Consider the following 23501-nt stretch of genomic DNA (forward strand, 5'->3'; position numbering starts at 1 on the left):
AACCCATATGATGTTTTCTGTTTCTACTGCTTTCTGCTAATCAATAAATAATTCTTTTCAGAACTAATCTCAGGGTATATTATAGTGAGTAGAAGTCTGTGCTACTAATAACCATACACTGTTTTTGGTATATGTTTCTCCAGGCTTTACAAAGGCTCTGGCTACATGAATCCATGAAATGATAAATTGAAAACAAATAGCAACAGAAAAACAAAAACATTTTTGTAGATAATTAAGACCCCTTAAAAAATCAGCTTGTATCATTAACCTCAGGTGGGAATATGACAGAAGGGTAGGTTTAGAATTAGATATGATCTTTTAAAAACATTCACATTGGCCAGGGAGAATGAATCAATATTTTATAGGAACCATAGCATTATATGAGCTACAATATCGGTGTTAATATTTACATGTGCTTTTATTTTTAAAATATTCATGCAATCATTGCAAAATCATACTCTTACAATATTATGTGTTAGTAAGACATAATGTTTACTTGTATCATATGCTTTGGAAAAATAGCTTCAATGTATTTTATAGAAGGCATCAGTAATTTTTGTAGAATTTAAATTAAGACACTGTTTCTTCTATTGTCACATTCTTCTATTGATGGACATATTTATTGTAAAAAGTGCTGCAGTGAACAACTCTGTAGAAAATTTCTTACAAAATACATCCCTGTAAATGGAATTCTCAATCACAGATTTGTATATTTACTTTTTTTTTCTATTTTTTAAAATGAGTCTTGCAAATTAACCTATAAAACTTGAGAATGTTCTTTCTGCTATAGCCTTGCTAACATTGGATAATATCAATTTAAATAATTTATCTAACAACAGTGTTTGCTAATGTATTTTTAATCTATCATGTTGTTTTAATTTAACTTTTTTGATTACTAGTGAGCAGAGAATCTTCTCCTGTGTTTATTAATGATTCGTATTTTTTCTAGATACCCCTTGTTCATGTCTTTAGCCAAGTTCTCTCTTTTTCTTGTAATTATTGCTTTGTTCTTGTTGATTTACAAGAACCCTTTCTGTAACTTTGCTTAGAATGGATGTCACTTTAGAAATGCTTATAATGTCAATATAATATAAATCGGAGTTTAATAGCACATATGAAAGTACATTATAGTCAGAGTCCTATTTTTCCTTCGGTCGTCATCGTGCTCATCCCATTGTGCCTTGTGGCACAAATGTCTTCTTATTGGCCTTCAGCACTTTTTCTTGGTTGTAAAACTGTTCTCTTTTTTCACTCCCCCTTTCTAGTAGAGCATTTTATTATTTATCCTTGGGCTTTCTCTCTTTTATATTATTTCTAATAGGGTTTTTTCCCCCCAGATTCTCCAAAAGAATTTATTTTATTTTTTATCAGTATTTTTTGACTAATTCTTTTAAACTAACATTTTAATTGTATTTAACACTCTTTGAAGATAACTTGATTTTTACATTCTCCAATATTTCACTCTATGTGCTTAATCCCATAGTCCATGTGTTTTCCCTTGCAGATTGTTGAATTTGGTCTTTTATTGGGTTGATGTGTCTTTTTGACAAAATATATTGGTCATAAAAGCAGCAGGCCCGGAGGCATCTTATAGTTTCCATAAGACTCTACCTTGTTGAGGCAGCATGTACTAGCTGTGGCTTACATAGGGTTCAGATGGGCATGACAAGAGGCAGTGAGCCCCTTGGGAAATAGGAAATGAAATTGCTTTCAGTGAATTAAATTATACATGACATGTAATGTGTGTGTTTATTTAAACATAAGTATATATTTATATACATGAACAAATTGTATGGATATGAAAATAGCCTATCTGAATGAAGAGTCTGGCTGTGTGACCAGAAAAATGGGCCCATGTGTATGTGACCATTTGTGTTACTTCTCAGGGAACAACGAATCATCCATACGTGCATGAGAGCAGGGAAAGCTGTGAAATCACTCAAAGGCAAACATTGATATAACATATTCATGGCAGAGTTGGTGGTAATGGACCAATTGATTAAGAGCCCTTTGTTGCAATCTTCAGTCAATGACATGCTCTTTAATTAATTATTTTTAATCTATTTGAACCTGTAGAATGCATTCTCAAGCAACGGAAGGAATCCCCTAGAATTAACTCAGAATGTACCGTTTCCATATACTTTAGCATAATTTATGTAAGTACTATAAATGGAACCATTGCAGCCAGGTGCATGTGCAAGTTTGGCACTAATCATGGAGCGGGGAAGAAGGTTGATAGGAAAGTGTGAACTGGAAGTGTCTTTGAATAATTTATGGAAGATTATGAAACCTAGAAATAGTCAGAATTGTCTAGTTGAGAATTTTTTTGGCAACAAAATTCCCATAGCCTTCATATTACCATTTGGCAAAAGTTGTCATTAGCAGTATCAGTATTACATTAGCAATATTGCATGTAAATTAGTTTCATATTGTAATGTTGAATAAAAGTGGTGTAAAATAAGTATATCATAATTAAGTTTTATATCAATGTGAATCCATCCAGTAACACTGGCTGTCAGGAAAAAGTGTTATTAAATTTTATGTCACCATATATAATCCCTATGATTATCTATTTTAACATTTTTGCCGCAATAATCGGGACACAGTTGCAGTATACCTGAGAGAAGACTGGCATTCTAATTCAAGGATAAGTCAGAATAACCAAGCCTAGAGGCAAGCCTTCTGTGCCTGGGTGATTAGGCAGTATTTCTACACAACTGCAAGGACATTGGTAGACATATATGACCCTACAGTAACACAATCTCCTGAAACACTGTCTGAATCAATGAAAAATTAAATTGTTTGTAATAATTGGGGAATTAACTATTAATTCTTGGATAATTGGTAACTCACATACAACAACTCTAGGCTAACCAGGCCGTTTCATTAATAATCATCCATTTTGTGACCATACTGGATAATTTAAAAAAGTAAAATTAAAATTTCAGCAGTTATATTATGCAACTGGACTTTTTGAAGTACAGCAGTTATCAGTGCTGCCATAAATATCAATATGCACATATCTTGGGGTAACAAAAATATTACTCTAAAGAGAAGTGGCAAGTTTTAGAATATTTTATATTTAAGTTGGTATTAAGTTAAAGGTCTGTCATTAAACATTGATTCTTCTTTTGACCTCTGAACTGTTATAAAAGCTTTTATGTTTAGGAACTATACAATATGGAGCACACGGTTTCATTCTGTGTGACCTGGGGGTAGGGTGAATTTGTGCAAGAGGGTCAATCAAAACAGGGCATATGCGTTATCTACTTCCACAAAAACAATGTTTTTGTATTCTCATTGTTTAGAGCCCTTGAGTAAATGAATTTATAAATTATAAATAGGTTAGGCCTTAATTTTTTCCATGTTAACTGTAGTTCTTCTATGTATTTGCACTGCATATTACAAAAATATTTTAATACAGAAATATTAATATAAAATAGTTGCACTGTTAATACAAAACTATGAACATGAAGCTTGTCAATTAATTTTTCCCTGTTTTTTTATTGTTCAAAATATTACCCATGTCCCTTTCCTCAATTAATTTTTAATTTTTTCTTTGCTTACAACTTTGTTCATAACATTTTTTTTTCTTTCTGGCACTTAAGACTATTTGTCCTGAAAGACGTCTGGTCACCTCTGCCTTATTTTTAACAACCTCTTTTGCTGTTTTTTTTTAAAACCTACCATGGACCAGCGCGGGGTGGGGGGGTGAGGGTAGAGGTGCAGGCTGAAGAGGGAGGTATGGGTTGGAAACAGATGTGTATATTTTTGGCCAGAAAACTACAGATCTTTAATGCACATAACTGAAATGTTGCAAAAGACTTCAGCCTTTAGTGCCCAAACAACTGTTGTCTAAGCCACATTATGCCTGGCTGCAGGGAGCGTGCCCTTTTCTAGGTTCCTTTTCCCCTCTATTTCTGGAAGCCCCAGTGACCTCTTACCATTCCCACCCTTCTGCCCTGGCTTCCTGAGACTGTTGTCTTCCTCAAGTACAGCTTCCCTTTTCCAGGATGGCTGTTTCTCTCCTGGACAGCTATTCCTTCAAGCCTGGCACTCAGGGCATAGCAAAGTCCAAGCTCTACTATCTCCCATCGCTTATTGAAAATGGCAGAGACAGGCTAGAATGACTACAACTCATTTCTAGATATAACTTTCAGGCTCCATCAGGGGACTTGTTCCCTCGCTGAACATTCATTGCTTTGTCTTCTGTGATGTTTAATAGGCCAGTTTATCTCTCCTCAATTAAACTATCCTTAACCAGGTCACTCCCAAACAGTTTATGCCTGTCCAGCTTCCTCCTCTGCCCCACTGCCCTAAGATTCCAAGGCTAAGCAGAGAAAAACAAGTTTTCCCCTTGGCCAGTCAGAGCCCAGCCTTCAGGTTAAATAAAAAAAACCCGCAGAGATACAAGTTCATGGAGAAAGGAAGAAACCTATTTAAAAATATGGTGTTATGCAAAATGGTTGTCTCCTCGGTATTATAACACATTTACATAACCAAAAAACTAATAAAAATTTCCCCCATATTAAGGAAGCATTTCACACTTAAGTAATTCAAAATCCAACCTGTAGAGAAATAAGAAAAGCTGATGGTTTAAAAAGAAAAGCACGAATATATTCTATCTGTATCTCCCCCGCAATCTGTTTGTAACCATTGTCAAAATTATTGTCTATTCACTGCTAGAAAATCCTGTTTTATATGTAGAAAGATCATAAATGTCTAGAAGACATAATGCAATTATTTTAATAATTAAGTATGTATGATTATTATTGAGTACAAACTTTGTTAAAACACTGTAAATCCTCAGTCTACATAATATAAAGTGCCCTGAGGATGTGATGTGGTGATATCAATAACTGGGTACTAATTTTATAGTTCCTGTAATTCTGTGTTCATTCAATTTAATTACAATTAGTTGACTGTTCATACCACATCAGTCTATGCCAGACACTGCAGAAAATACAAAGACATTTATAGCAAAGGTTCTAGCATTTTAGGAAACTGTGATTTAATTAGGTAAACATTTGTTCGTGAAAATTTGAGGTGATTTGTAAGTAATTTATAAACAAATAACAAGATAATGCATTGTAAGTATTATAAGAAATTAAAATTGAGATATGGAATTAATTAACTTGCTAAGTGATTATAGGAACTGGCTTAGCCCAAAAAAAGGTAATGGCTTTTCAGTTATGATAGAATATTCCTAAAATATAAAGGCATATATTAAAAAGTTTCAGAAATATGTAGATTAAATAAAGAGAAATATGTGAAACTAGAAGATGGATCCAGTTGATGGACACTCTTAAATGTCAAACTACGCTGTTGGTATTAACTTCAAAAGACAAAATTTAAGTTCATTCTCCAGAGAGTGCAGGCACACACATTATATGTTTAATTACTTTTAATTGATAAAAATCATATTTGATTGAGTAAATCTGGTATAAACTTGCAAAATATTTTAGTTATGGGACAAATTGGAAGTAAATTCACTTCAAAGAGTCAAGCAGGTCATAAGAGATTGGGGTTAGCTTTTGTCAACTGATGATTATTGGTGCCAATTCAAAGCCAACAGGAATCCCTAATTTGGGGTGTGGTGAAGAAGTAATATGCATTCAGTGCAGAACAGCCTCATTGTGATACCAGCCTCTTTGTGATAGCTGTGAACACAGCAGGGCTGTGAGGCAGCCCTGGGGCCAGGTGGCTCTGAGGCTGGGCAGACAGCTTGGCTCTGCTCCTTGGTCTGCTCTGGTCTGCTTTGCCCTGTGTTGCTCTGTTCTGCTCTCTTCTGTGCCAGCCTGCTCTGGTCTGCACTGGGCTGCCCCTCTCTGCTCTGGTGATACATCTTCTGTGTCAGCTCATCTGGGAAAACACAGCCTTCATTGGAAAGGGGAGGTGGGCTCTCTCAGTCACACAGGAGCTAGTTTATATAGACAGAAGTCCATGCTCCTGGCCCCTGATTGATCCATTCTCAGGCAAATAAGGGCTCCAAATCCATGGAGTTTGATTTCTCCAAAGGCACTGTCCTGATTGGTCAGAAGTTAGCTGCTCTGATTGGTTGGTGAAGCAGTTGATGGGGCTGTAGCCGTGCAGCTCTGATTGGACTGGGAAAGCAAGTCCTCCTATTGATTGAATTAGGATTCTAGGAACTCCTTTTTTAAATAAGGGCTGGCTCAAATGGCAGAAACTCAGTGCCTCATTACAGAGGAAGGTAGTTCAGTGCAGGCTTTTCCCTGAAGTCTGTACAGTTTGCATGAGAGGCTCCTGTATAGAAATGGCTGCTAGGCTCCATTTTTATATGTTTTTTAATTTGAGCCCATTTATCCACTAGGAACCCTAAGAAGTAGGTATCTTCTTTCTCAGGGTCTACACTTTGAAACTCATTAAAAAGTTTCTGATGGAATATGAGAGTTGTGTTCATATGGTGTTTGAGATAGGACACATGAAACAGGTACCTGTGGAAGATGTTAATGGCCTGAGCCTGAAGATATGACAACACATCATGAGCATTTTCATCAAAAGCAGGAAGAGTTTCTAAGGAAAAGCACCACCCTAGGTGACAAGGATAGAGCGTGATATAATACACTGTCTATGATTTACAGGGAGAACAGAATCCATACAGAACAATATCAATGACCATGTCAGACTACACCTGCCAAGTAATTGTCAAACTTGGGCACATGTTCAACATAGGAGATTGATTTGGAAACTTTTTTGGACACAAGTGGACTTGATATGGGTCTTTTAAGAAGAGTAGGAGAGGAAATGGAAAAAGGCAAGAGAGAATATTACCTGAATGTTCTTGGTTTCTGCAGGTAGATACCACAACAGGGCAGTGGTAGACATCAGATTGGCAAGGTAGGCCAAGTAATTTAGAACTTATCTTTTCAGCAAGGGATGCCTATGGGAAATTATTTTAAAACATCAGGGTCACTGAAAACAGTTGTTTTGGAGAGTTATAATTCAGGTTGCCTTATTTGATCTGAGGGTGGAAACTAAAGGCTACCAGAGCAGAAATATGACAGCCTTGGTGAATTCTTCAATAGAGAGGGGAGAAGATTGGGAACAGGACAGCTGAAGAGACATTATAAACATAATCTCAGTAACTGACTGGAAGAGGAGAGTGAAAGCGAAGAAAAGTGTTTTCTCTAACCTGATGGACTTTTAAGATGATGTGTCATGGACAGAAGGAAAGCAGCCTGCTGCTGGTTGGAGGGGCTAGCATATCCCTAAGACAACACTACAAATGTTGTTGGAGGCCTTGGAAGGGTACCAAGTGGCAAATTTTTGCTAGACTATTGGAGATACAAGTTTTAAAAGGCACAAAGTCATTTTAAAATGGAATTTAAAAATTAAATCACTCTATATAGAAGGATTTTTGGATCCATAGAGGCGATATTATTTGTCTGAGGCAACAGCTGATCACATGAAGTGAATATAAATCCAGAGAAAGTGCGAGGTCTGTAAGAGCACAGGTCCCTGGGGGAAGAGCTTGATGTCACATTGAGCTTGATGTCACATTGCCGTTTGGGTCACACATTTAGTTAGGAAATGCAATGAACTTTTCTCTACAAGTCAGAGATTAAAACTAAGGATAAAAAAATGTACAGACTGCTTCCAAGGGCAATGGGTATTTGATCCTCATGTTAATCATGAGTTAGGCAAGTTAGACAGTGTTCTGCCATGTTGGATTAGGAAAATTAGACTTTAGTTAGTCTCTGAACATTTGCCTTTCCTGCCAGCCCTTTGGTTAAAGGAGCAGAATCTTAAAGACTGAGAAGTCAGGGGGGCAGAGAGTTTGGATGGGGCAGTCATCAAGTGTAGCTGACCACCGGGGAGGCAGAAGGAGGGCTCCCCTCTCCTGTTCACTCTCAGGGCACGCTCCGCTCATATCGCTGTACCATGCACAGCTTTGCATCGATGCTGGGGGCTCTGAAAGCACACACTGCATGTTATTTGTATTCTCTTCTCAGGACTTAACGGAGCACCTGATAGGTAGTCAGCAAGTTTTTATTGAATGCTCACTGTCAGCAAAGTATTGTTCTAGGGGAACTGAGGAATAAAAAGTGTATAAAATAGGAAATATGGTTCCTGAGCTCAAATAACTCATAAACTACATCTAGATGAGACTCTCTTCATTTAATTAGTGCTTATATGTGAAATGTTACATGTTATGTAAGGCATAAGGAAACAGGGAAATTTGAAAAGCCACCATTTGAGAAACTGAAGATATGAACATGGACTCTCTCACTGAGGGCACAGAACAAGGGGACTGAGGACTGAGCCTTGAGGGTTATTCTTGAGTGGAAGTGGCATGGGGTCAGGAAGGGAGACATGGGTGGCATCACAAGCAAGAACAGCCAGTCAAAGAAGGTGTTGGAGGAAAACTAGAAAGTCAAATATAACAGTGTCAGACAGAAAAAGAATCTTGAGAACATGGGGGGTGTGCATGATGGTCTGTTTGAGTTTGTGCGCCTGTGTGTGACTCGTGCGCTTGTGGTTTTAGCGATTTAGAATCACGTTTGCATTTGACACAAAGGAATGGGAGCAGAAGCCAATTCAAAGGCACCAATGAGAGTGGAACTGAGAGTCCCAGAATGGTTACATGAATGAGCAGCAGTGTCAAGTACATTTTGGGGATTGGGGGATGACCTTTCCTCCAGGTTATTTGTTGATATGATTATATTTAAAGGTATAAAACAAGGAGCCAGACAAGTAAGACAGCAAATATGGTGTCATTGATGAGGAAAAATAAAAGACCACCTCAGGAGGAGAAGGTGTGGGGTCCAGTGTCTGGGCAGTTTTGACCAGACCAAGCTGAATGGGGTGTGTCTATTTTTTGACATTGGAGAGGAGCATAAGAGATAGTAGAGTTATTGATTGAAGTGGAGGGCAGCTCCAGGAGTGACCTCATCTTAGATTAGATGATCTGTCTGGATTTTTCTTGGAGAATTAGGAGGTAAGGCCACCTGCCAAGAATGAGGTTGATATAGACCCGAATGAAAGGTCAGTTAAGAATGTCCACTCTGTGGGAGGTGATCCATAAAAGATGAATAAAGATGATGGGAGTTTGAAGGGAGCACAGATCAACCCAGGGAAAACTGAACATTCAGTATTTGAAGGAAGGAGGTGAGAAACCACAAGGGGAGAAAGAGATTCAAAATATTTATGGAAGAAGAGAGAAGAGAGGAAGTGAATACCATGGTTGTCAGGACATGGAAAGGTCACCGACGCAGGACCTGAAGAATTTACTTAGGGCACTTGCTTTGTAACATTGCACCTAAGACTCCCAGTTTTCTGATAAATGGTGTTTTGTTATTTTGTGTCAACATTTTGATGTAGACATGGCCCATTTGTTTAACTCTACAACTAAAATACAATTCTTTTCAAAAATAAGCCCTTTATAGGAAGATAATTCTCAGAGTAAAAGCCCATCTGCTTTTTCCCAGGCCCTATTAGAAAGAGCTTTCATTAAATACTGATATATGTGTTCTCTAAATCCAGAGTTCTGATTAATGGGCATGTTGGCCTGTTTCCGTTTCCTTCACCTGCTGGCTAGCTCAGCTCTGGGCAATTTCTTCAGGTCAAATTAAAGGTAGAGGGCAGAGTACTAATGCCCCAGGAGACGGCTGTATATAACTTCCATTTAAATGCCACCAATGAAAAAATTGCCTTGGTATAATTTAAAGCATTTGGTTAAGGAGAGAGTTACTTTATAATTAAATAACACTGCTTCCTTCCTATCTAGCCCATGGGTATGAGAGTTAAGGACTCAAACAATTTAATAAGGTAATATTTCAAGTGCATACAGTACTTCCCTTTACATGCACAGTGTACTTTAAATCTGAAGGGAATAGTGTGTGCAGAGGCAATGTGGAAAGCCAGACTTGTGCAAGAAAGCTATTGCCTAAATACAAACACAGGGTAGCAAATAAAAGCACAGGCTCCTTGCTTCCAAAATGTGTTTGATAGAATGGCAATGGATCATTTTCCTGTAGTGCAGGTGCTCACTTTACTGCAGGCCAGATTCAATACCCAAAAAATCACTCAGGCTGTGCGCAGGCTCCCCATGCTACCCGGAGACCAGATGGGAGCTCGGGTTGTTTTGTTTCTCATATGGCCTCTGATGTTGGAAAAAGTTGCCGCAAGGAACAGAGACTGTTTAATTCCAGAACCCATGGTATTCTAATACTTGCGGATTTACTGCTTCTGCACAGAACACATTTTTACGTTCATGGAGTAATTGAAATGTTTTGGGTATTGTGTTTCTCGCAGTGTGATAATGGACATTTAATCACATAACATGTGCCTTCCACTTGTGAAATATCATGTAGCTTTCAGCTGAGTTCTAGTGTTACCAGCTCCATTTCTCATGTCTATGGCATGCTTTCCTTTCCCCAGAATGGCTGTTCCATATCTTCTGGCTCCTCTCACACCTTCACACTCTCTTCTCCACACACCTGGATTCCTACTTCTCTGCACAGTTAGAAACCTTTGGCTGAGAATTACTTCGGCTTCCCTTCAATTTGGTAATAAATTTTTGTATAGTCATCCCTCCCTTTCTTTCTGTTATTTATCAGAACCCCTTTCAGAGCATAATCTCTCTTGACCTGGACTCTGTCCTGAATTGAAGATCCTGTTTCTCTACTTGCCCCGATGTGGGGTCATCATCTCTCCAGATTTTTACATTGCTGTGTTTAATTCACCTCCCTCAGCCTTATATGGACCCCATCTGCGTGTACTTCTTAAAAAACACACATTGATCTCATTCTTGGAATGAATGAAATCTTGGAGGTTGCTTTTTGCTAAGCAGAACCTGAATTTTAGCACTTTAAAAAAATATATGTACCCCATTTGTCTAATTTTCAGTTAATTGATTTGAAAATAAAATACCTTTAGCTTCTAAATCTATGGCTTTGGCCAGTTTATCTACCAGTGCTTTTCCTCACACACAGTTTCGTTTCTCCAGTGCTATGTCCCTTCATTACCCCATATGCTCCTGAAATTTCTCTCTTACCATTTAATGCTTTAGGGCTCTGCAAGCCCTAAAGATGCTTGGGACTTTCCCACTGTAATAAACAAAACAGAAAAAAAAAATTAAAATAAGCTTTGAATTTTCTTTTCCTTCTTCTGTCTTTATCTCCCTAAAATCTCCTGGAGGCTTATCACCAACATTTCAGTACCTTACAGCCTGGCTTCTATGGTTACTACTGGAAACTGTTCTCCGTCATCATTGACCTCTAAAAGTACTGATTTTAGTATTTGTTTACAGTATTTATACTACTCGTTGCTTGCTTCCACTTGAAGCTTTGATCAGAAACTCTTTGTTGCATCCTCTTGTCTTTTTCAGTGCATGTCCCTTTCCTGTCACTAATGGGAACACCATGGTGAAAGTAAAATACATGCTTATGGAGCCTTACCTTTCCATTCTGCCCTCTGACACTCTGTGATCTTTGGAGAGCTATTTAATTCTTCTAAGCATCACTTATTTATCTGTAGAAGACAAGCTGTCCTTGAAGATTTGCTATTAAGATTAGAATGAATAGATATTAACTTTTATCAAGTTGTTGATACATATAGTAGTCACTGCTATAATGGTTGGTAATATCACTAACTTAAACATCACCATCCCACCATCATCACCACAACCATCACCATCGTTGATATAACCATCATCATCACCATCATTATTGTCATCATGTCATCTGCGTCCGTTAACAGTAACTTAGCAAGAACAAACATGGTACTGGAAAACAGTTTTGTTGGGTCTTTCTATAAAAACAGACTTTCAGTTGTAACCCATTTCCTCCTAATAGTCATTTATGTCATGTATGATTTTGTCCTGTCTTCTAATATATTCTTCTATTCATTTCATGTTTAAGCCACAGGATCTCACATACTTAAAACTTTCTGTACCTTAGTTTTTGTGTGTGTGTGTGTGTTTTAAACATACCTTAATTGATTTCAGAGAGAGGAAGGGAGAGGGAGAGAGAGAGATAGAAACATCAATGATGAGAGAGTCATTGATCGCCTGCAGCCCGCAACCCAGGCATGTGCCCTGACTGGGAATCAAACCCCGATCGCTTGGATCCTAGGTCGACGCTCAACCGCTGAGCCACGCCCGGCCGGGCTATACCTTAGTTTTTATTACCTAAAAAGTGAAAAGCGTTATTTACCTCTCCTTATCTACACATACAATCTAGCCAAATTTTTATCTCCTTCTCAAAGCAATTTTTACAGCCCCCAGTTGGAAATGAATGATTAAATATTCCTCCCATTATGCGTATTCAGAGCTTTTTACAGCTTTATAGCATATATGTTATTCTGCTTTGTTGTATAAGAAGTCAATTGTCTGTCTGACCACCCTTATCCCAACCCTGAAAGTAATAACTGCATTGTTTCATTTATTTTTGAATTACAGTCAGCTTTGTACCTCAAGTGCCTGATTTCTGAGACTGGCAATCTTACATATATATGTAAACACCAATAATTTCTATGGTATTTAAATATATCGGGTTCCCAGATATGAAATTCTGGACTGTGAACTCTTGTAGGCTTAAAAAACCTGAAAGATTATCCCATTGGATGAAGCTACTATTGATAAAATATCAGAAAACAAGTCTCCTGCCTTGCCAGTTTTCTTACCTGCTGAGGAAGTAATAGATACTGAATTATAGAAGATCTGGGTAACTTAAAGGTGTTGTTTGAATGGTTTGTGGCCTGTTTATTATTGTATAGATTGCATAGCTATTCACAGCCAATAAAAAAGCACCTATTTTCCATGTGTTTGAGGCAAAATGAAAAGAAAATGTAATCAATATATTCTAAAATATTCAAATTAACTTGCCATTCACTTAGGAGTAAAAAGACTTATATATTAGGTTTTTCTTATAGTTCTTTTATTCAATTATTGAAAGATAATTTACATATCCTTACCTAATGAAGTGTGTGCTTCTCATTAACTGTATAGCTTGGCAAATCCTTTATTTTTTTTTCAGCTGACTGTATTCCAATCCTTACTTCTTGGGTTTTCTTTGGGTGGGGGGTTGAGGGGGCTGTTGACTATAGGCATTATGTGTGAAGCATTGCTTTCCGTATTCTAGAACTACTCTTACATTCTGACATGGCCTAATTTTATATGGACGGCGCTCATGAATTCTTTTTATAAAATTGATTCTTTTGTGTCTGAGATATTTTCCAGAAGTATCTCCTTAATGTATGTATTCCTTAAACTCAAATAAAAATTAAATGTAGAATATTTCTTGGGTTAATGAAAATGCTCTTGATATGTAAAAAATAATTTTTGTTTCCAGAAAAGCCAAACTAGGTCAATTTAGAGGTGAAAAGTGAGGGCTATAGCCTTAGAAAATAGGTGTTAATAGCACAAATAATTTTATTATATTATCATCATATATCATAAAATTTAACCTAAGAAAATCTCATGAATTTTTGTTCACTAAATGAAGTATTATCTTAATTGTTTGAAATGATTTCTTTTACTTTAGTTTGGGTGCTGTAGTATACCTTTGGTTTCATTCTACTCAATGTAGCCCTAACTTGAAAAATTATATTTAATTACATAATTTGCTAGGTAGGTCCTTTATTTTCTACTAAATCTTGATTAAAAGCATAAGAGATAAGCAGAGGCAAGCAATTCAGTATGCCTGAGCAACATATGCATATACACACACACACACACACACACACACATATACATATACATATATATATATATATATATATTATGCTCAGCATTTCATAATAAAAGTCATTATTAGTTGCTCCTTATGCCTTCAAAGTTGAAGGGAAAACTTTGGTATTTGAGTTATTTCTGAGAATGGCAGTTATACATGCACACACACACACACACACACACACACACACACACACACACACATCCCTACCCCTCAAGGACATTTCTCCCCTACAGGAGGTTGTCATATGCTTCAGTAATGGAGATTAAATTCCTCGCAGTTTGTTGGATAGATCTTTTCCTAACAGAGAATCTAAAATTAATTAAAAACTAATTAGGAATGTATAGGAGGTTAATTTTTCATGTTAAGCCTTATTAAAATGAGATAAGTAATTCATAAAGTATCAAAGGGTTGCTTTGGACGGAACTAAATGAAATGACACTGCCAAGTATTGTTCCCTAAAAAGTAATAGAAGCCATGAAAGCAAACCAAGGCTCAAACTCAAATCCAACTCATCTTGCTTTTTGTCAGAAAGAAAACAACAAACATAATGTCCACACAACTCTATTAAATAGTGGCTGCTGGCAAAGAATCTGTGAAGTAGCAGCTGTCCATGCAGGTGGACCAAGTCCCTTTTAGTATTCTAGCTAGAAAAAAATCATGCATTTGCCAGGATTAATTTTCCCTCAGCAAAACGTAACTGGGTATGAATTCTAGCTACATGCAGTGTCCAATTACTGAGCCTACCATAGGACACCATAATAGCAGCATGTCCAGTCTTCTGAATAAATTTGTCAGCTGCATTCAATGTTCAATTTAGATATGTGGCATATAGTGGAAAGCAAGAGAAAATAGATCAAATGCTATAATTTTTCTTTTCCCCCAACTTATAATTTCTTACGTATATTTGCGTTCTTTTTAATCTTGCTTTCTAGCTAAATAGCTTGGGTTTTCCGTGCTGGAAAAATAAAGCTGATTTCGTTGACACCCCTTCCAGCTACCTCCTACAGTGGGTGTTCTTGCTCCTTTTTGGTGGTCCTAAGGGACAGGACAGCTGCTCACAGCAAAGAAAGCAGTACAATTTCTGCAGCCCCAATTTAGCTCAGGCACTCTGTTGAGGCAGTGAACTCCCCACCTCCCAGTCTCCAGGTGGGAGTCAGCAGGGAGGAAGGAGAAATAAGAGGCAGACAATGCCCTAAATGTTTCAAAACAAGCATGTTTGGACTTACATATTCATACAAATGCCCTAAACCTTCTCATTGGGTCCCCTCTTTTGCCTCTACCCAGGTTTTCTGCTAGTAACTCCTTGTGGGCAGTCTCTGCCACACCCGGTCAGTGGCTTCCTTGGGCCTAAGTCAGGCTTGTACATCCACTGGTATTTCTAAATATGTATGCCAGTGTCGCATGGGTTGTATTCTGGAATCCTTGGCAGCCTCCTTCAATGCCGGTGTGGTCCTTGCTTGGTTTCCTTCAATGAATAGACATGCATTATGCACTGTGATCCACATTTGGTAGGAGCCAGCCATTTATTTTCTGTTTTCTCATATAGACTGTAGTTGGTATTAAACTGACCTATTTTCTCATTACCCCTTTTTTTAAGTTCTGTGTGGGGTTTTTTGGCGGAGGAAGATGTACAAACTGCTTTTTCTTCAGATTAAGTTGTTTAAAGATGAAAATGCTAATATATCTTACCATCAGATTTTCTCATTCTGAGTCTTGCCTACACTCAATTCTTATACTGTCTTCCAAAATGATAATTAAACATGGAAACTGTTAATACGTAACCAATTAGATAATACTAATGCTATGTTAGGTGCCCATTTACCTGAAAGGTAGTGTATGTGAAAATTATATTGCTAAAGTTTTTTTATATGAGAATGAGAGATTTTCATTCTTACCATTCGTATAATGATTTAAACCGTGATACCGCATTTCAAAGTCTACATTAATGGAAAATGTCCACCTGGTAAATATATGAAATATTTAAATGTTGTAAAGATTTACCATGTTCCCAGATGGTCAGACTGAGGAGTGTGCATGTATCGCTGTGCTCCAGACGAGCTGAGTCGTGTACGGCAGCCTTCCCGGGGCTGCCCCTTCCCCTTCTCCTCGACCTTCTCATCTGTCACCTCCAGTCCCTTCTCTTCTCTCCGCCTTTTTCTTCTTGACCTTCTTTCCCCTTTTCCTCCTCCTCCTTTGCCTGTTCACTTTTTAAGAGCTTATAAAAGTAATACTGCCCAGTCAGCGTTGCTCAGCAGGTGGGCATCAACCTAGAATCCAGGAGATCCTGGTTCGATTCCCGGTCAGGGCACATGCCCAGGTTGCGGGCTCGATCCCCAGTCGGGGGGCGTGCAGGAGGCAGCCGATCAATGACTCTGTCATCACTGATGTTTCTCTCTCTCCCTCCCTCTCCCTTCCTCTCTCTGAATTTAATAAAGACATATTTAAAAGAATAAAATAACAGTAATACTGGAGTTTATATGTAAGAGCGAACAGGTGAGAAATAACATATGTTTTGTAAAAAAAAAAAAAAAGAAAAGTGAGTAATAATGAGCAGCTCAACCTGTAAGTGCTGTACTATGAACTAACAATAATTACTGCTGTACAGATAAAACATCAAAATAAGGCAAAATAAATCTACTCCCCTATAAGCTCAAGGTATGAATAAAAATATAGTGAGTGATAGATGTGGCCAAAGAAACTGATGAATCAAGGTTCAATAAACAGGACTGGTAAAATGATTACTTGAAAAGTAAAAGAAAGTGAAAAGAAAAGATTGCATTCTTACTTTCTATCTAAACATGAAAGCAATGAAATAAATCATAAACATATTTGCATAAATTTTAAATGCTATATTATACTTACAATTAAATAATATTATTATATGATAACTGATCATTGAAACCCAAGTAAAATTGTCAGAGATTTAGACTCATAGTTATAAATGAAATAAGAATTATAACAATAATTATAACAGAACCTGTTATTTACTAAAAACTTATGCTGTATCAGGGACTCTTCTAAGTGGCTTATTTAAAAGATCACATTTAATGCTCCATGAATCACACATTGTAATCTCTATAATCTTTAGGAAAGGGCCATAGGGTTTAGATTTCAAGTAACTCACTAAAATCTGAGTCACAATTTAAACCTTAGCCTGGATGCTTAAATTTATTTAGAACATTCTTGTATATATAGTCATTTAGATTGTTTTTCTTTATTAATATTATGGCATTGAGATGAGCTTTATCATACACACACAGGTTTATTTAAGAGAAAAATCTAATTTTAACTGTTCTGTTTCAGCCATTCAAAAGAATGGACTGCTCTCATTTTAGTCATTTAATGTCATATTGGTAGACATTTATATTACTTGTTTATTTTCCTTATTAGCAATAAATTAGCTTGAACATTTTCGTATACCTATCTTTATGCACATGTTGAAGGATTTCTTCCTTCTAGTAAAATTACCGTATAATGGGGGGGTGCACATTTTAAATGATAATATGTTATTGGAAGTGATAGCAGGTATCCTTGTTTTGCCTCTGACTAATGCATGTGCATACGAAGATTGACTATTAAGGATAATCTCACTTTAGATATTTTTTGGGGGAAGAGGAGTTACTTTTCCTTAGTTGAGTAAGTTGTTTGCTTCCTTTTTTAAAAAATAATATTTTTAGACATTAACAGTTATTGGGTTTTATAAAATGTTTTGTGCACAATTATTTTCTCATGAGTCTTACAATCCCTATTTAATGTTCTTGCAAAAGCTTTCTTGAAAAAAATATCATCTCTATTGAGTAGAGTCTGGAGCAAGTACAAGATAGAACATGTCAGAGTTAGGGAGAGAATCAAGATTTAGTTAGAAAAAAGAAATAAAGAATATGATGAATGAGCTGTAACATCACAGGGTGCCAAATAGACTATAACTATTATTCAAAATGAGGATGAGAAGAACGAAGAAGTATATATGGTAGCTCTATTTTTAATTTCTTGAGGAACCTCCATAATGTTTTCTATAGTGGCTGCACCAATTTACAGCCTCACCAACAGTGCACGAGGGTTCCCTTCTCTCCACATCCTCACTAACACTGTTGCTTGTTGACTTTTTGATAATAGTCATTCTGACAGGTGTGAGGTGATATTTCATTGTGGTTTTGATTTGCATTTCTCTGATGCTTAGTGATGATGAACATTTTTTTTATATCTGTTGGCCATCTGTATGTCTTCTTTAGAGAAATGTACATTCAGGTCCTTTGCCCATTTTTTAATCCAATTGTTTTTTTTAATGTGGAGTTGTATGAGTTTCTTATATACAGGGCGGGGCCAAAGTAGGTTTACAGTTGCTCATATGGAAAATAATACAATAATAAATAATAATACAAGAATAAACTCTGTTTCATGTACTCACAACTGTAAACCTGTCTTTTATCTCACCCTGTATTTTAGATCTTAACCCCTTCTAGAATCAGCAATTCCACTCACTTCTGGATATCTATCAAAAGAAAACGAAAATACTGATTTGAAAAGATATGAATCCCTGTGTTCACTGCGGCATTATTTACAATAGCAAAGATATGGAAGCAAACTATGTGTTCATCAAATAGATGAATGGGTAACACACACACACTCAGACATATACATATACACACACACATAAATATACATATAAATATATAATGGGATATTCCTCAGCCATAAAAAAGAATGAAATCTTTCTATTTGCAACAACATGTATGAACCTAGAGGGTATTGTGCTAAGTAAAATAACTCAGAGAGACAAATACTGTATGATTTTACTTACATGCAAAAATCTCAAAAAAATGAACAAAGAAAACAAAACAGAAACATACTTGTAGATACAGAGAGCAAATTGATGGTTGCCAGAGGGGAAAAAGGTCGAGAGGCTGGGTAACAAAGGTGAAGGTGGATAAGAGATACAAATTTCAGTTATAAAATAAATAAGCCATGGGGATGTAAAGTACAGCACAGGGAATGTAGTCAATAATATCATAACTTTGGTTACCAGACTTACTGTGATGATCATAAGATATATAAATTGTGAACACTCTGTTGTACACTTGAAACTAATATATATTGCATGCCTACTATACTTTAATGATAAAAAAGTATATATAACTGTTTTCAGGAATATAAAAGCAACTTGAAGGTCAAACTTCACCCAGCAAATGACTAATAAAAGACAGAAGAGAGTGACTTTTGACAGCTTCAGCTAGGGTCAGCAGGACATCAGACAGTTGAGGCTGAATCTGAAATGATTACAAAATTCTAGAAACAGAATCAGAAATAAAGATGAGGTTACCAAGAGAAGCCAAAACAGCAGCGCTAGAAAAAGTAAATGTAATCTTGCACACTTTTTCAATGAAGATGTAAGAGGCAAGATAATGGTGATGGAGTTCTTTTAAAAATGTCCTTTAAAATTAGGTTGCATTATTTGCTTTAATAACATTATCTTGTGTCATAAAAATATATAATGATATCCTGTATCATTATCCTATATCATAAAAAATATTCTCCAAATAATTCCTATAATTCAATTCTAATAAAGTCAATTAACATCTTTAAATATTTCAACATGTTGCATTGCCTTATTTATTCATGTATACTTTTATGTTCTTCAATAAAAATGTGTAATTTCATTTGCAAAATGTTTCACATTTTGGTAAACTTTATTCCATTATATTTTATACAATTTTATTCCTCAATATTTCTCTACTAAAATTTCTATTTGATTACTGCTGGTTTAATGGGATATTATTAAATTTACCATGTTGGCCTTATATCCAGCAACTTTTTGAACTCTTATTAATTCAAAGAGTTTGTCTATATCATAAATGTCTGTTTTCTGCAGAATGCTTTCATTTGACTCTGCTTTATGATTCTTACACCCTTTCTTTCCTTTTATTATCTTTTTGCCCTGGTTGTACCTCTAGTGTAATGTTGAATGTCAGAAGTAAAGCAGATATCCATGCATTGACTCGTGGAATGCTTGTAAAGTCATACCAATTAAAAATAATATTTACTTTGTTTTGGAAAAAGGGAAAACTATTTTCAATATATTAAAAAGTTATTTTCTACACCTGATTTTTCATAATTATTTTAGTCATGAATAGACATTGAAGTTTATGAAATATGTTTTCTTCATCTGTTAACATTGATCATATTTTCTGTCCTGTATATGGTGAAATTACTTTGGTAGATTTTCTAGGTCTGACTATCATATATATATATGTGTGTGTGTGTGTATATATACACACATATATACATATATATAAAACCTTGTCTGTGATATATAAATATTTTAAATATACAACTAGAGCAGAAGGTTGTGTTAATTATGCTGCATCATTCACAATGTCTTATTGTTGATTCCTGCAAGGTTCAGGTCTTATTTAATTCTTCTTTATTTATTTACTTGACAAGCTTATGATTTTCTTTCCATGATGCCTTATATAATTCTAAAATCAAGATTATACTAGTTTCATAAAATTGGATATCTTCTGATTTTTTCTATACTATGGAACAGTGTTTTTCTACACTATGTATAAGAATTATCTATTTGTTGAAATTATGGAAAAAATATCCTACAAAAACTCCTGGACTAGGCACTTACTTTTATTCTTTGGTAAATTTTCATAATTTGTATATTACTGTATATTCACAGATTTCGTCCATAATGTTTCATTTAAGTTTTAGTGATACTTTAATGATAACATATTTTAAATCAAGTTTAATCTGTAGTTATATTATGTGAGTTTTTATTTTACTTTTGTGTAGTCTTGACAGAATTTTTTGTTTCCAAAAAACAGCAAATCATTTTTATTGGTCATATTAATTGTGTTTTTGTTCATTTCTATTTCATTTATTTGCTTGCTTTTTTCCTTAATCTTTTCTTTCCCCTACATTTCTTGTATTTATTTTCTTTCTATTTTAACTTATGCCGCTGAATGCTCAGATTATTTGTTTTTAATTTTTCATGTTTCTGTTTGATGGTTTTTGGCTAAACATTTTCCTGGAGGTACTGTACTAGCTGTTTCCTATGTATTATAAACTTTTAAAAGGATCATACACATATTGACCATTGTGTTACAGAAGCTATGCCAACTTATACACACAACTGCTCGATCTATGACAGTGCATGGCTTTTGGTACCACACCATGTCCACGTCTGAAATTATAGATCTTATAAGCAATCTGCAATTTAATAAACAAAACCACTATATTATTTTTGCTTTAATGCAATTGTCAAGATAAGGCAATAAGAAGTATTTTGAATATACTTCTATATTTACTTGATTTATATTTTCTTGATTGTTTTAATAAAACTATTCCTTTATAGACTTTTGTTAAGTACATGAAATGATACAATCAGTAGTCATTTAAAAAAATTCTTTTTTGTCCCACCCCTTTTTAGATACATCACATCACAATCACTAGTCTCACTTGAATAATCTCCAAAAAAGATATGTCCATAGAAAATTTATATTTATAGAAAAATGTAGTTTATTCATGATGCAAATATATAGTATTTGTTAATCATAAATACACAAATCAACTACTGATGTAGAGATCAACTCAATGAAATCTAATTAAGGAATGGTAACCCATTTGTAATGTACTGGTTTATAATTCATGGTTCCCAAGATAAATTTATATCCACACACGCTTCTTTGAGTTTTTCATATACATTTGAGTGCACATGGTCAAATTTTCTAAAGCCAGGTAACGTAAATTCTCTATGCATTGTCTATATTTTCTATAACTCTAGACTTTCCTTGAAGTAAAAGATCTTTTTTAAAGACTATTGTAGCTCCTTAATTGTTTGTTTCAGAGGCATAAATTATTTGCTTTTGTATCTACGCGTCACTGATGTACAAATAATCAGAGTAGGTCAGCTTATTTTTTAAGTTTTATCAATTAGAATAAATAATACTAATTTAGCTACAGTTTAATCAGAAATCTGCAATCTTAGAGATTCCAGGGACAAAATTGTATGTAGTTTCTTTCTTTAAAATAATAGTGTAGTATAACTGTTGGGAAAAAAATCAAATTCTTTATATCAAATTTTTTAATCTTAAGTATTGATACTATCAACATATATAATAAATTATGGCTTTGATATTTTATGTCAATATATTCTGTGTGTTGACAATAAAGGAAATGACATTAGAAAGTATTAGTAAATATAGCAGTTTCATCATGAAGCACATAACATTGAGCAAAAGAATCTGTATTAAAATGTCTCACTCGTTATATTTTAGAATGTCTTATTCACGCTAAAGTTCTTTTTCTAGAGATACAGCTGAATTTAGTCTACAGCATTTCAAATTATTTTTAGTTACTTTGTGTAAATATTCTTTTATATAATCCTCACCAGAGGATATTTTTTTATTGATTTTTAGAGAGAGGAAGGGAGAAGGAAAGGGAGAGGGAGAGGGAGAGAGAGAGAAAGAGAGAACATCAATGTAAGAGAAAAACATCCATTGGATTGGTTGCCTCCCGTATACACCTGAACTGGAATCTAACCTGCAATCCGGTTGTGTGCCCTGATGAGGAATCGAGACTCTTCGGTGCATCGGATGAAGCTCCAACCAACAGAGCTACACCTGCTGGGGCTTTGTAAATATTCTTAAAATGGAGAAAGAGTGTAATTTCTTGTCAAAATATCAAAAGCATTTATCTAGTGTAACTAAAAAGGAGTATGCAAAGCACACATGCCATTTCCCCCCATTCTAACTGCAAGCCTTTGATGTAAAAATAAAAGTAAATTCATGTAATATAGGACAGAAATAAATTTATGGGAGATATTTCAGTCTATAGCAAGTACTGTAGAATAAAGTTTCATAATACATTTGATTTACCTTGATATGAATTTTTGATCCAGGCTAATCACAAAATTATTGTTCTTGAAAATTTTAAATATTCATGATGAAGTTTCTCTAAATTTTATGAAAACTAGTGAGGCATTTAACACTATTTTCCCTTGCTGTATTTAGGAAATGAAGTTCTGATAAAGTTCAAATTATTTTTCTTAAAAAAAGTCTTAAAAAATGTGTAACTATCAAGTAATGATCCTCTAACTCAAGATGGGGAAGCTGAGAATTCACCATTGAGAGAATGTCCCAAAGCTTTAATGACCTCCCACTGAAACAAACGCTCAGTCATTAAGAACATGGCATACTTTTATGCTTTTAATATTTTGAATTACTCTGGCTGTCTTCATTTTCAAATGACAGCCCCTGTTATTATCATCCTAATAGAATGAGAAAAAGAAATCTTCATACTTTGTTTTCTGCTGTTTTATACGCAAACCTCAGTAATTGGATTCTGAGACTCCATTCTCATTTTTGTCCCAGGGCTCTTATTGATTGTTTGGCCAGTGAGACAGGCATTCTGGAAGGAACACATTAAGGGAACAACACTGATAAGTGGTTGCCAAAACCACTGATGTCATAATTTTGGTATTGTACATTTCTGTCTTGAATTATAAGGTAGGGAATATGTAGACCCTCTTCTCATCACTTTATACATTATCTGTTGCCTTTTTTCTCTCTCATTAGCTCCTGCAATCAATGTGTGGGGTGAAAAAAAAGAAGTAAAACTTCTGATAGAACAGTTGGAAGATTTTTTTTTTTTTTTTACTGGATCCATAACTTCTAACACCATACCCACCAGCAATCTAAATAAAATAATTTTCTCTCTATAAAAGAACTTGTTACTCAAATGGGGTGGTGGATGTTCTGTTCTTCCTCTCATTCAGACATGCCCTCGTTGTGTTTCTAAAAG

The 23501-nt window shown here is 35.4% G+C and overlaps 1 protein-coding gene across 1 annotated transcript in view; it reads left to right on the plus strand.

Annotated features, from left to right (window-relative positions):
* ADGRB3 (adhesion G protein-coupled receptor B3) overlaps positions 1-23501 on the plus strand; it is a 626535-nt gene that overhangs the window by 98845 nt on the left and 504189 nt on the right. The gene's annotated exons all lie outside the window — the stretch shown is intronic.

The sequence above is a fragment of the Miniopterus natalensis genome, chromosome 5 (genome assembly GCF_054644295.1).
Source record: "Miniopterus natalensis isolate mMinNat1 chromosome 5, mMinNat1.hap1, whole genome shotgun sequence".
Taxonomy (NCBI): domain Eukaryota; kingdom Metazoa; phylum Chordata; class Mammalia; order Chiroptera; family Miniopteridae; genus Miniopterus; species Miniopterus natalensis.